Genomic DNA, 12,546 nt, shown 5'->3' with positions numbered 1-12,546 from the left:
GTTCTCCGATCAAGCTTGAAGTCATCTTTGTTTCGGAACCACTGACTAACAGATTGTGGAATAAATTTCTGCAGTTAGTGGAACTGTAAAGTAGATATTTACATGAACATAAATTTTTAATTTGTGTTTTGTGGGTATATAATTTGTGCTTTATAGCTATACATAGAGCTCAATCGATTTGTATGTTTAGACGATTAATATAAAATCAGTTTATTTTAATATGTTCAAATTTCACTCTTGTAATCCTGATTTTTTTTTTTTTCCTTGTTTGGGTTTTTCTGGTTTGTTTTTTAGAACAAACTAGACAAAGCTGTTATTGTTAAATGGATTGGAAGGTAACTACTAATCATAGAATCTTAGAATAGCTTGGGTTAGAAGGGACCTTAAAGATCATATGGTTTCAAACCTCCTGCCGTAGTAATGTTACCCATTAGTTCAAGTTGCTCAGGTACCAATCCAGCTAAATTAAAGGGTGAATATTAAATTAAAATAGGAAACTAGAAATGGTCTTAAAACTGTATATCTTTCAAATGTCACCGAAGGTGCATCTCAGAAAGATCTGGCCTTTTCTGTGTCACATCTGTATACCAGTCTGATTAGGTATTCACCAAGGAATAAATTTGAAAGAATTCCTGGTAAATAGGCTAGTGGGTGAATTTTTTCTCATGGATCCACATGATGAATTTTGACACTGATAATCCACACATGATTTCTAAGAATATTTCTCAGATTTAGAAATTGCCATCAGGTATGATACTGGTGGGTTTGTGTGTCTAAGAGGAGAAATAGTTTACAGTCAGAAAAATAAATACATTTTACCTTTTGGTAAATTTGGATGACTATATTCTGTAAATTATGTTTTGTTTTTCTTCACATAAAATTGTCTCCTAAATACCAGCTGGCAGAGAAGTTGCCTTTTGCAGAACAGATGATTTTTTCACAGCAGTTACTTGATTCCTTCCCTAGCTGTCATTTTTTCAAGGAACAGATCACAGCAAACATTCCTAAAAGTAAGGATTTTCTTCTTGACCCTTATCAACACTGAGTTTGAAATGATGGAAATTTCAGAGCTTGTTGCCCACTATGAAGGAGTTTCTGATTTCCAACCCCTATTATTTATTGCTTATGATTCTGTTTGGGTTAGAGCCCATCATTTCTGCTCTACTCCCCTCTGCCCCTTTTAAAACGCGTGATTAAATCCCACAGACACGGTGAGCTTTCCTGATACTCGAAGCTGCCACTTCTCTCTGATGCACGCATCACTTTTCCCTGCTCCCTTCTCCCCCGCAGCTGCCGTGCGTTGCGTTAATTCCCGGGCAGCTGCTGAGGGAGCTCCTGCAGCTCCCATGCATGCCTCTTCCCCATTGACGCTAAAGGGACTCCATCCCGGAGGGCCTGGGCCATGCCCTGCCCGTGTACCTGACTGGCAAGGGGGGCCAGAGCCTGCCCCGAGCGCTGCCCTTCTGGGCAGGAGGGGAACGCGGTGTCGGTGTTGCTGTTGCTGGGGGAGGCGGCGGTGGTGATCCTTTTCTGCTCAGCTTCGTGACTGTGTCTTGCGCCTTCTCAGTTTCAACTAGCTTAGAGGCTCATTTTGTGAAGTCCTTGGCTTGGTGGCTTTCTGGTTTGTTTGGTTTTTGTCTGATTTTGGTTTTTTTTTTTTTTTTTTGTTGTTGTTTTTCTTTGGATTTTTGTTCTTTGTGTTTTGGCTGTTCTCATTTATTTATTTTAATTCTCTCATTCCTAGAGCAGTAAGGATGCTTTGTTGCTTTGATTACACCTAGCTTTCCTGATTTTGTTGTTACCTTTCTTTAAATGTTTGTCCCTTTGTCAATTATGCGCTAATCTGTTTGCCTTTCAACTTGCTTCTTTCTTTTCAGGGATTTACAATATTATCGAGTTAAGGATTCTCACAGTAGATGGTAATGGAGAAATACAGTTAAGGAAGTTTGTTTAAGAGTGCCGATTAAGTAAGTTTCTGAGACTATTGCCTTAAGGCACTGTTTAAAGGGGTTTCATTTTACTTTTTTTTAGATGAAAAAGTAGTTTTATTGAACTCGGGTGTTTGTCATGCACTAGCTTTTTCCTACCTAATATGCTTAAGAAAAAAATGTAGTGATATCTTCATTGTTCTTAATAAAACGGATTAGTAAATTGTAAGAGGATTAAGCATTTTAGCTTCTGGCACTTTGCTTAATTGCAGAACACCCTTCTGGAGAGAAAAAAAAAGGTCAACAACCAGAGTTTTATGATCTGCTTTGAAGTAATGCACTTCTGGAGATAGTTTCCAGGTAAACTAAATGGTCTCACCTACAAGAGTGTGTCATTTGAAAATCTGTCTTCCATTAGTCAGATAGAGAATGATTGTTCCTTGTAATTAGGCAAACTAGTAATTTAGTGGGTAGGTTAAGTTATTCTCTAAATTAAAGTAATTGAAGTATTGCCAATTAAGACTTGGTGTGATATCCTAAATTACATGAGATCTTGCTTTTCATCCGAGGACCTTAAAGGCTTTCCTAAATGTTAGTTAGGCTGAGCAGTGTTTCTTTGAAAACATACAGCTCATTTTTTGGAAAAATATGATCTAGTACTCAGAGATGTCAAAGGATTCTGTTAAGTCTCACAAGAAATACTCTTGACTCTTAAGCCCTGCTTAAACTTTGGTATAATGCTGCTGTTCAGACCTTTTTCAGAAGCTTTAAAACTGAGGAACATGCAATTTTCATCATCTTTCAGCTTCCTAATGAGTCCCAACATAATTTTGAGGACAAATTTATGATTGCGATTGTGTGTATCCTTGTTGGCTCAAAGTATGAAAACAGGCTGTGCTGTGGTGCACTGAAGTGATGGGGTTTTATCCATGAGATGAAGGGTATATGTGGGCATGCATTGCCTGCCCCGCGGCGTGCCGGGAGAGACCAGGGAGCCTCTTGGGAGCTGAGCTGGTGGGATCTGAATGTTTGCAGTTTTGTTGGGAAATGGTCCCTGGAGTGAACATTTATGAACACACTTAAATTTTTTCTGGAAAACAACAGGTTGGAGGAATTTGAAACAGAGTGAGGAAATGACAGGAAGAATGGATAATCACAATGCCCATGCTCAAATTTATTTGCTTTCTGCCCCCTTTTACTTAGCAATCAATGTAAGACCAAGAAAACCATGGGGGGACCATTTCTTCATGTTTCTGAAACTACTGTTTATGATAAACCTTTTGACAGGCCCTTAGAACAAACTTTTCTAATGTACAGAGCTTTATGTGTTGCTTAATTAATTTCAGAATTAAATAAAAAAATCAAGATACGGGTTTAAAATAAAAGCTATACTAAACTTTGCTTTACAGCAATTAGAGAAATCAGAATAAAAGTAAATTAATTGTGCTGCTTTTTTATACTCAGTATGTTTTTTCAAGTTTATAATTGTTTGGTCTTTTACTTTTTAGGTAATTAGTCTAAGAATCAACAGGGAAGATTCTGTCCCATGTTCAAAGGGGATCTTTTTTGCCAAAATTACTAATTACTCACCTAAGTAAGTGGTAATTGCACAGTCCCCTGTGCAAATTATGTCTTAATCTTTTGACAGAGATTAAGACATCATTTTAGCAAGCACCTTTAAATATTCACGTTGCTGCATAGTAATAGTAAATGAAGCCATTGATTTATCTCCTCAGTTTCAGTACACTGTTAGGTTAACATTTCAAATCCTAGAAACATCATTTAAATAGACAAAACAGACTTGTACCTTGAAATGTGCAGAATTGTTTCATAGGAACTTAATGCAGTGCTGCTTTTTGAACTCAAACCCATTATTTTAGGGTATTTTATATTTTCATTTTAAAAATCACCTGCTCACATGTATATAAACTTGTATTTTCTGATTTGCACACATGCCACACTTGCCTGAAGATTAGTTACATTGCCACTTGTGCCTTCATTGGAGAATGTAATTATGCTGCAAGAATAAATAAGACACAACATTGTGCATCCAATTTCTCTATTGCATCTGAAAAATACTGGGGAGAAAATGTGCTAAAGCATTAGTAATGCTCAAGATAGCATTTATCTTCCCTAAGGCCAACTTTCTAAAAGACAGATGTGTTTAGTTTAAGCTGGTCATCTTTCATCCCGCTATAAGGAGTTGAAGAGAGATGTGGCATTATCAGTCAGTCACTAGGTCTGCCTGTGTTAGACACCTGCATTGGGGTGCATGGCCTGTGCCTGAAACACCTGGTTTTCTCTTTCTTCTTGCTGGAAAAGTGGGTATAAATGTGTATGATGAAGCGATACGTGCTTTGGATGCTCTTGACTTTGGAGGGAATAGCTAAACTTCCCGAGTGAGTGATCAGGTATTGTATTTCATTAAAATTGTCTGTGCAAATGCATGTTTACCAAGTGAATTCACATAGCTGGTATTTGATTTTAACACTACACAGATACTTGTTTTTTCCTGAGTTTTCCTTGTAAAGGACAACATTTTGGAAGCACAATTTTTGTGCACTGGATGTTTATTCACCATTCCATTGCAGGCATGGTGACCTTTTTTTTTTTTTTTTTTCTGGTTTTCACTTTTCTCTGTTTTTCGCATGTTTGGTAGGTCTTGATATTTTACATTGAAGAATGGGCTACAATAAATAAAAATTGTATTGAGGCACTCTTTCCAAAGATTTCCTGGTCTGTAAAATGTCCATTGTGAGAGTCAAGTCTTTCATTAATGATTGAGATGAACAATTGCAAAATTGGATGGGTACTTTGGAGTTTGTCCAGTTACTGGAATTCACACAAATGGAGAGGAGATATTCAAGTAGAGCTTCTGAGGAATACCTGAAGGTGTTCCCTTTTTTAATCTACTTCCTGTTTGGTAATTTAGCAGAGGTTTTCCATTAGACTTAGAGACTTTCAAAAGATATTCTTAAGTCAGTGGAGGTAAGTCCTGGGTCATGTGCTCTGCAATCACTTATGAAAAATAAATATGTTCCACTTTAGAAACAAATAATGCTGTTAAAGAAAAGAAAACATTACAAATTTATTCCTCAATAGCTCTCCTTTGTATTATATATTTCTTCTTGGCTCCAACACTAGCTTTGTCCTCTTAGCAAAAGTAAACATGCTATGGCAAAAGCTAAACACTTTTGCTTGCTTACAAAGAAGGAAAACAAGCACTCCTTTTCATAAAAATAGCCAATGTTTTATTTTAAAGAAGAGATAACCCAAGACTTTTCAAAAAAAAAGCAGTGCCACCTCCTCATCCTGACAAGCAGATGGGAAGCAAAGAGCTCTTCGAAACAGCTGATAGCATTTTGTAGTCTGTAAGGTGTTTGGTGATGTGGCTGGTGAGGTGGGACTGTGGGATAGCCTGCTTTTTATTCACTGCAGTGGAAGTAACTGCAGCATGGTAGCTCCAAAAACTGTGTTACTGAACCACAGAATGCAATAGGCAAAACTGTATATTATTCTTTTTTGGTTGGTGAATGCTCAGATTTTGCATGTACAGAAAATAACAGTAAATTTGGAAAAAAGGCTTCCTCGAGGTATGTATACCAGCCATACGTAGTGGGGACATTAACTTTTCTAAGAAACTTGCTTTTCTATATAGTTGTTGTATACTTCCTGGAACTTAGCTTTTGATTCACACTTAATACTACTTTTGTGTGACAGGTAGTAACTACTGTTTTCCTTGATTTAAAATTTATTTTGGATTCAAGAAAGATGATAATTTGAATATATGACCAAGTATGTATTTTAATATTTTCAAATAATTCAAGAAACTGAGTATTCACTTCCAGAGTTTCAGAACAAAGGGTTGATGGAAGCATCAAACTGAAATAAAAGTTTACACAAAAGTGTTAGGACATAATGGAAGTTGAGGAAAGATTACATGTTAATTGGATGCTTCTGCTTTCAGTCCTCTGGGAATCCATAGCCACACGTCTGCCTGTCTGTTCATCCATTCACCAGTTACTTGGAACACAAGTGTCACTTTGGGCAACAAAGATAAATCTGCAAAATCTGTGTGAATCTACAAGCACTGTAGATTCACCAACTGTACTCCATAGTTAGCATTTAGAAGAGAGCAAGCCATGGACAGGAATTATGCTTGCATTCGTGGCTTAAATAAATGGCAGATATTTTTGACTTTGCTTACAAAATTTTTCAAGCTATCAAGTGCATATGATCAAATAAGTAGGAATGAACCCACCCCATTTCCTTGGAGTTTTGTACAAAAATTCTCATTGATAAAATATTAATTACGCTGTGGTTCCAGGCTATGTACACAAAATGTATGGACAGATAAATTTCTCAGTGTAGCTTGGTTTTTTCTTATTTTCATAGGTGTTAGGAAGTGATGCAGAGCATGAAGTGTACTAGATGGCAATTCTAGGCTGTTGTGATGATGATTTTGATGAACCTGCCTATAAAACTGTAAATTATTTATAGTGTTAACACATGTGCACTGGGTAGTGTGGGCTGAGCTTCACAAACACACTTCATGTAAGCTTCCTTGTAGTAAAGTAGTAATGTCTGCTGATCACGACAGGTTCTAGACTGGATTTTAGCTACTGATTTCAGAACAAGGTTGGGCTTTGCTGCTGAAGAGGTATCTCTTGAATGGTCAAGTGCCCTATTCTGTATTTTGGAATTTGTCCATTTTGCCCTCTGTGCCTTATTGCAGAGTTAAAGAATGAGGACCACAATCCTCAAATGCAAATTCCTACAAATGCACTCACTGTCTATAATTTTCTCATTGGAGAGGATTACTACACTCATCTGTAGACTTGATATTGTCTTTGGTATTTTAAGATTACTTTGACTTTTGGGGGAGGATGGGATGCAGAAAAGCAATTACATTGCAAATCTTTGAAATTTGGGGGGGAAAAAGACCCTGGAGCTAGAAAACCACCCTTTTGTAACTCCCATCCAATTTTATTCAGATTTAATTGAGTTTAAACAGTTCCATTTAGACACCTGATTTCCCTTCACTTGACTTTCTTCCTCAGGAAACTGGTTTCAGCCTGCCAAATCCATGTCTAAACGTGGCTGTTCCAGGAAGAGGGTCCCAGGCTGCCGCCAAAGCACTGCACTACATTATGCTGGGAGCTGACAGAGCAAATATGATCTGGAGGGAAGCAAGTTAGGATAGGAGGTAGGACTTCACTTAGCTTCATCAGCCTCCCAGAATACCTCCTGGGAGAAGAGGTTTTCACAATTGCTGGGAAACTTGGAGAAGCAGACAGCCTGGCCAGGCTTTCCCCATTAAACCATAGTCTCTTTTCCCTCCTTTAGGGGCACAAATATGTGGCACAGATCCTACCTCCAGAGTGGGAGAAAAGAGTGGGATAAATTGAGCCATGGCTCCCCTGACTGATGTTGGAGGTAACACTTAGCTCCATGAACCATCTCCCTCTCTGGGATAAGGCCTTCCTCTATTGCCAATTAACTTCCTAAATCTCAGCTGACAGAAGTCTGTGCTGTAATTTCAGGCTAAAACCCTGAACCATGGTGGAAGCATGGTTCTTGTTGCTGGCCCTGCTAGAAATTGACTTCACTTTTTAAAGCAAAAGCTAGGAAGTTACTTTATAATAGCTTTTACCTGTTTTTTAACAATACATAGTAGAAGCATATTATGACACAATCCTTGATGTTGAAAATTATTTTGTTTTCAAAAATAATCCTACAATAGTAAAGAATTAAAGTGTCTGCATATCTGTTATATCTAAATTTAGATTCTTTTGCTGTAGAATTTTTTTCCCCAATCATAGTATATCATAATACAAAGCCCCAAAACAGGAAGCACAGTGCAGTACTTTATTTTACCTTTCTTTTAAGGTATTAGCTTATGGGAGAGATGGAAAACTTTCAGCTCCTCCAAAGGGTTTGTTTCAAATGCACACTCTCAACAAAGTTTGGGTACAAGGAAAATTAAACATTACCATGAAGACTGCTGTATTTGCAAAACAGCCTTAGTGTTATATCTGCTTCTTGAATTCATTAGCTAAGGTCTTTTGGCAGAAAACTCTACGAGTTTTACTAGTCTTACATTTTATAGTGGTGAAAAGTACAACAATGGCTAGATACTTATCATCTTTACAGAAAATTGTCTTAATGAGTTGCACTATCGCTTTCTTTTCAGAAAGAGTAGTTTTTAAATTCAATTTTATCTAAATGAAAGGTCATCTTAGCATACAGTTCAGATTAATTTTTCTTCCAAACAAAATACCATTAAATTTTAGTATTGCCAGGTATTCCTGTCCATGTTATTGTGAGGAAAGACACGATGTGAATATTTGGCTGTTAGCTTATCTGATACTATCTTTTCTATTAAAGAGCAGAATGCACATTGCCAACCTTTTGTTATCTAGTTTCCCGACTGCAGCACAGTGTCAGGTTCTGCCAAACTGCTTTACGTTTAAGTGCTCACCATGGACTTTAGTTATCTTTTCCTGGTAGTCTGCATCCTGCCACTTAGCTGCAAATGTCACACACTCTTCTTCATTCATGCTTCCTACTAAGAGTTACTTTTATTGAAATTGTGTGCAGAAATATGCAAGCAAGCAGGGGGAAAAAGTTAAATTTATTCTAGATATAGGTGCTGCTGAAAAGACTTCTGTCAGGAAAAAGTAAAAATACTGTTCTTGATGGTTGTGCCCTGTCTGGTGAGTGGAAAAATGGGAAAAAACCCATTAAAAAAGTCTGAATGTAGAAAGTTAGAAAATTTATTCTGATACCTTAAAGCATAATTAGTGTGGACTAGTCTTTTCTCTGCATTTACATAATATGTACCTAAATTTAACTTTCATATTTTAGCTGCAGGCATTGATTTTTCAGATGTAATCTTTCCCTGTAATTAAAGAGAGGAGAGAAATAATAGAAATGGAACAGAAGTCAGTATATGAAATGCTAGCAATTGTTACCATTTAACTAGTTGCAGGATATGTTCCTTTTAAGTATCTGATTTGCCAACAGATTAAGACTGTAGTGTGAAATGTACCATCAAAACAACTCCTTGGTACTTCTGAATAATACTTCACTACAGGTCTCCAAGCTCCAAGAGTGTTTTGCTTTTTAAGACATTTTACTGCAAGTAAAATCCTGTTCTATATCCGCAAAGGAGATAATATGTAAGATTAGAACAAAATGTTATTTTGTTCCAAACCAAGTGAAAGACAATTTTCAAAACGTTTCCATAGCAGGGAAGAAATTCCATGTGCTCAGAGGGAAAAAATCCAACAAAACCCCCCCCAAAAAAACAACCCCAAAACCCCAAAACATTTTATCATGTAAGCAAACTGCCTTTACATGATTCTGAAGAATGTCAAAGTCATAATCAATAGCATAGCATAGCTACATGCGATAACAGTGTGCTTTTGACTGTTAAGGAAGCAAGGAGTGTTAGATTCAAGTGTTGGAAAAGATGTGTACATAGCTGCACACTAGTGTACACTAGCTGATATTTATTTATCGGTAGGAAATCAAGCATTTATCTCCAGTAGCTACTTATCACTAGGTATTTGTTATGTTTTAAAACTTGGTCAACATTTTTCCTCGTGTCTGGTTTTTTATGGTGACACAAATTTCTGTTAAGGATTTTCTTTTCTTTTTTCTCTCCAAACCCAAGTTACCTTCTCTTTCAAACTAATCAGACCAAAGGCTCATCCTTTTTCTTTTTCTTGCCAAATGCTGACATGAGATCTTTGCTTTGTTGTAGTATTTCTCTGCTGAAGATGCGGGTGCTTCTGGGGGTTGCAATTTTGGTAAATACCTTCTTCAGTGGTGCATTGTTAATATTGTTTGTACAGTGTTCCATGTTAAATTTCACCTCGTTGATTATCATAATACAGAATTGCCTCAGAAGTTTAGTTCTGCCCCAGTGGAAAATACCAAAGATTCCGTTCCTGAAAGCTGCTTTTGCTTCACTGACAGATGATTTTGCCAGATCAAATAGGATGATAGGAAAAACACAAGATCAAAACTGTTCATTTATCTGTCCATCATGTATAGCCAAGAGATTTTTGCTTTTCAGATAACTTTGCCACAAGTCAAATCTTGTTATGTGTGTCTTTTTTGTGATTATCTTAAACTCAAGGATCATGCAATTACTGTGAATCTTTACTGTCATTTCCTGTGCCATTCAGAAAAATAATGTATATTTTTGCCAAGTCATCTGAACCAACTGAAACCAGATGCTAAGAATTTGTCCTGTCTTTTCAATTCAGAATTTATATAGATTTTTTTAGGGTATTTTTTAGATCCAAAGTAGAAAGCGGTAGGAAGTATGCTGATCTTAACACGCAAAATTACTCCAGCTGGTACCAAACCTGGTCTGAAGTGGAACAGCCACATCTTGGTGGCAACAGCTTTTGTTGTCAGCTGCAGAATGCTCACTGACTATCTGCTGGCCACAAATACCCTAAAACTGTTGTGGGTGAAGCTAAGTTCTTCTGCAAAACATCAAGGACAGTCAAAGGAAGCTAGATCCATGAAACATCGGCTGTCTTCTTAATGTGTTTGTACTGACCTCTCACTAAGCAGTGAGAAGGAAAATATTCTGTCAGTTTGTGTGTGTCAGTTAAAGCATTGTATGGAACAGCCTTGTGTGACTGCGGGGGTGCACTTTCTACATTTGTTAAACATCAAAATGTTTTACAAGAAGTTTACTTATACAGTATGGACAGTAAAGAACAGGTTTTCTGAAAGCACTGGAAAGTTTATATTTGACCTTTATATTAAAAAAGATAAAAAATGTGTGAAATTTATCCTCTGAAAGAGATGAGGCTCCACATTGTATTCAGAGATGAAGCTTATTAGAGCTGTTATTTCGATTGCCCATGTCAGATATATTTTACATACAGCTTTCTCAAAATTGTGATTATTTGCTCTTGCATAACTTGATAATGTTGCTATTTTCTTTGTTTAAGAAAATAGCTTAACTTGCTGGCTGCTACTTTTGATAAACTCATATAAGAGTGATTTTTTTTTTTTCCTCATTGTCTCTTTTCCAGATACTGTTTCTTTTGTCCTGCCCCCAAGGAGAGGCTTTACTCTTCTGTGGAATGGCAATGACAGTTGTTATGTTACCTTTATGCCCGGGGACTGGAGTTCAGAAACCACAAAATGAGTATTTTGAATTGGCAATTTGCTTATTGTAGCCATCACATCAAGCACTTAGACTTCTAACTGCCTACTGTTCTGTCCATTTCCTTGCTTTCTCTTCTCTTAAGATGGCATAGGGTCTATTTGCAATTCATTTTTTTCTGGAGTGTGGAATAGTCTCATTCTTGATGAACTACAGACAAAAATTAGAGGGGTAATGATTAATGATTAATAAAGTTAATGATCATTGCTACACTGTAAATGCCTTCCCAGCTCCAGTATGCCTTATTCCATAAGTTTGATTTGTCCTGTTGTCAATTTCTGTTTGCTTTGTCTTTTGTCAGCAGGACTAAGAGAAGTCACACAGTGAATAAACTTCTTCTCTTTACTATTTTAATGGCGATCAAACCATTTAACATTGCTTCTGTTACATTTTATGTATAGTGACTTCCTCTGGTATCTCATTGTACCTTGAAAAATCATTTGCACGAATCCCTTATGAACCTGTTCCAGCCTGTCATCATTCCGTTGAGAGAGCATATATGAAAGCTGAATTAGCTCTTCTGCCAATGCCCTGCTAAGTTTGCTTGCCAGGTGAAATACCTACTGTTCTTTTACACCATTTTTCTGTTAAAATAGCTTACACTTCTGGGGCCGCAGTGCTGCCCTAAAAATCATGTTTGCCTGGTCATTCACCATTCTGCTAATTCCATGTCATATTGGTAAGTGGGTCATTAGCAATTCCTCTTGCTTCTGTCCAGCTGCATCCCCAGTGAACCTTGGCCCTCTTCCCAGCTCTCTCCCTTGTTGTTTTCCTTTGCTTGACAACTTGATAAGATACCAAGCAGGTTCTGTTTGATCCACATGCCTAATATTTTTCTGATGGGGTGGATGGAGCTATGAACAGTGAGAAGGTGGCCTCTCAGTTGTCAGCCAAGGCATTCTCTGCTTCTTGGCTGCTCTTGAACCAAACTGTTGATTTTGAGGTATGTCATGCAAACTCACAAACCGTTTGGGGAGTTTCTGTTTTCTAGGATACATCTGCTTTCTGTAATGTGATCTATGTTCTTCAAAGGTACATGGACCTGTGTGCCCCTGTTCTGAAGGTATGAGTTTTCTAAAATGCACTTGAGCTAGCTGTTAACTCTTGGTTTGGATGGTTGTTTGGCAGTTTGGCAAGAAGTCCAGGTCACTCTGCATTTAGGACTTGTCTCTCTCATTGTATACAGTTACAGTAGCCCCAAGCTAAATGGTGATTTTTCATAAATGTTTCTCTATATTTTTCTAGTTGAAAAATAGTTGTATAGCATCAAGCTAAGAGACAACTTGCAAGAAAATAGATGCAGATGAATGATAATTCTTTGTACTTAATTGTCCCTTCTTTTGTCAAAAGACCATTTAAATCAATTTAATATGAATGATTTTGATTAATGGTAGTAGTGTGAAGATAACGGCTTCAATTCCA

The 12,546-nt window shown here is 37.2% G+C and overlaps 1 protein-coding gene and 1 long non-coding RNA gene across 5 annotated transcripts in view; both read left to right on the top strand.

Annotated features, from left to right (window-relative positions):
- TLL1 (tolloid like 1) overlaps positions 1–12,546 on the top strand; it is a 128,566-nt gene that overhangs the window by 29,392 nt on the left and 86,628 nt on the right. The window contains exon 1 of one of the 3 annotated variants that reach the window (XM_048303360.1): positions 3,451–3,522. The exons of the other annotated variants lie outside the window; for them this stretch is intronic. The gene's annotated coding sequence lies outside the window, so the exon portion shown is untranslated. Of the gene's footprint in view, positions 1–3,450; positions 3,523–12,546 lie in introns of those variants that run through there. 3 annotated transcript variants of the gene reach the window in all.
- LOC125325854 lies at positions 332–3,516 on the top strand. Of its 2 annotated transcripts, XR_007203586.1 has the most exons (4): positions 332–1,621; positions 1,878–1,967; positions 2,201–2,288; positions 3,437–3,516. It is a non-coding gene; the product is annotated as an uncharacterized LOC125325854 (long non-coding RNA). The 2 variants fall into 2 exon arrangements; XR_007203585.1 differs by having other exon boundaries at positions 332–1,967.

The sequence above is a fragment of the Corvus hawaiiensis genome, chromosome 5, assembly GCF_020740725.1.
Source record: "Corvus hawaiiensis isolate bCorHaw1 chromosome 5, bCorHaw1.pri.cur, whole genome shotgun sequence".
In the NCBI taxonomy this organism is placed as follows: domain Eukaryota; kingdom Metazoa; phylum Chordata; class Aves; order Passeriformes; family Corvidae; genus Corvus; species Corvus hawaiiensis.
Note: the sequence above shows the minus strand (reverse complement) of the source record. Positions and strands in the feature narration are given on the sequence as shown.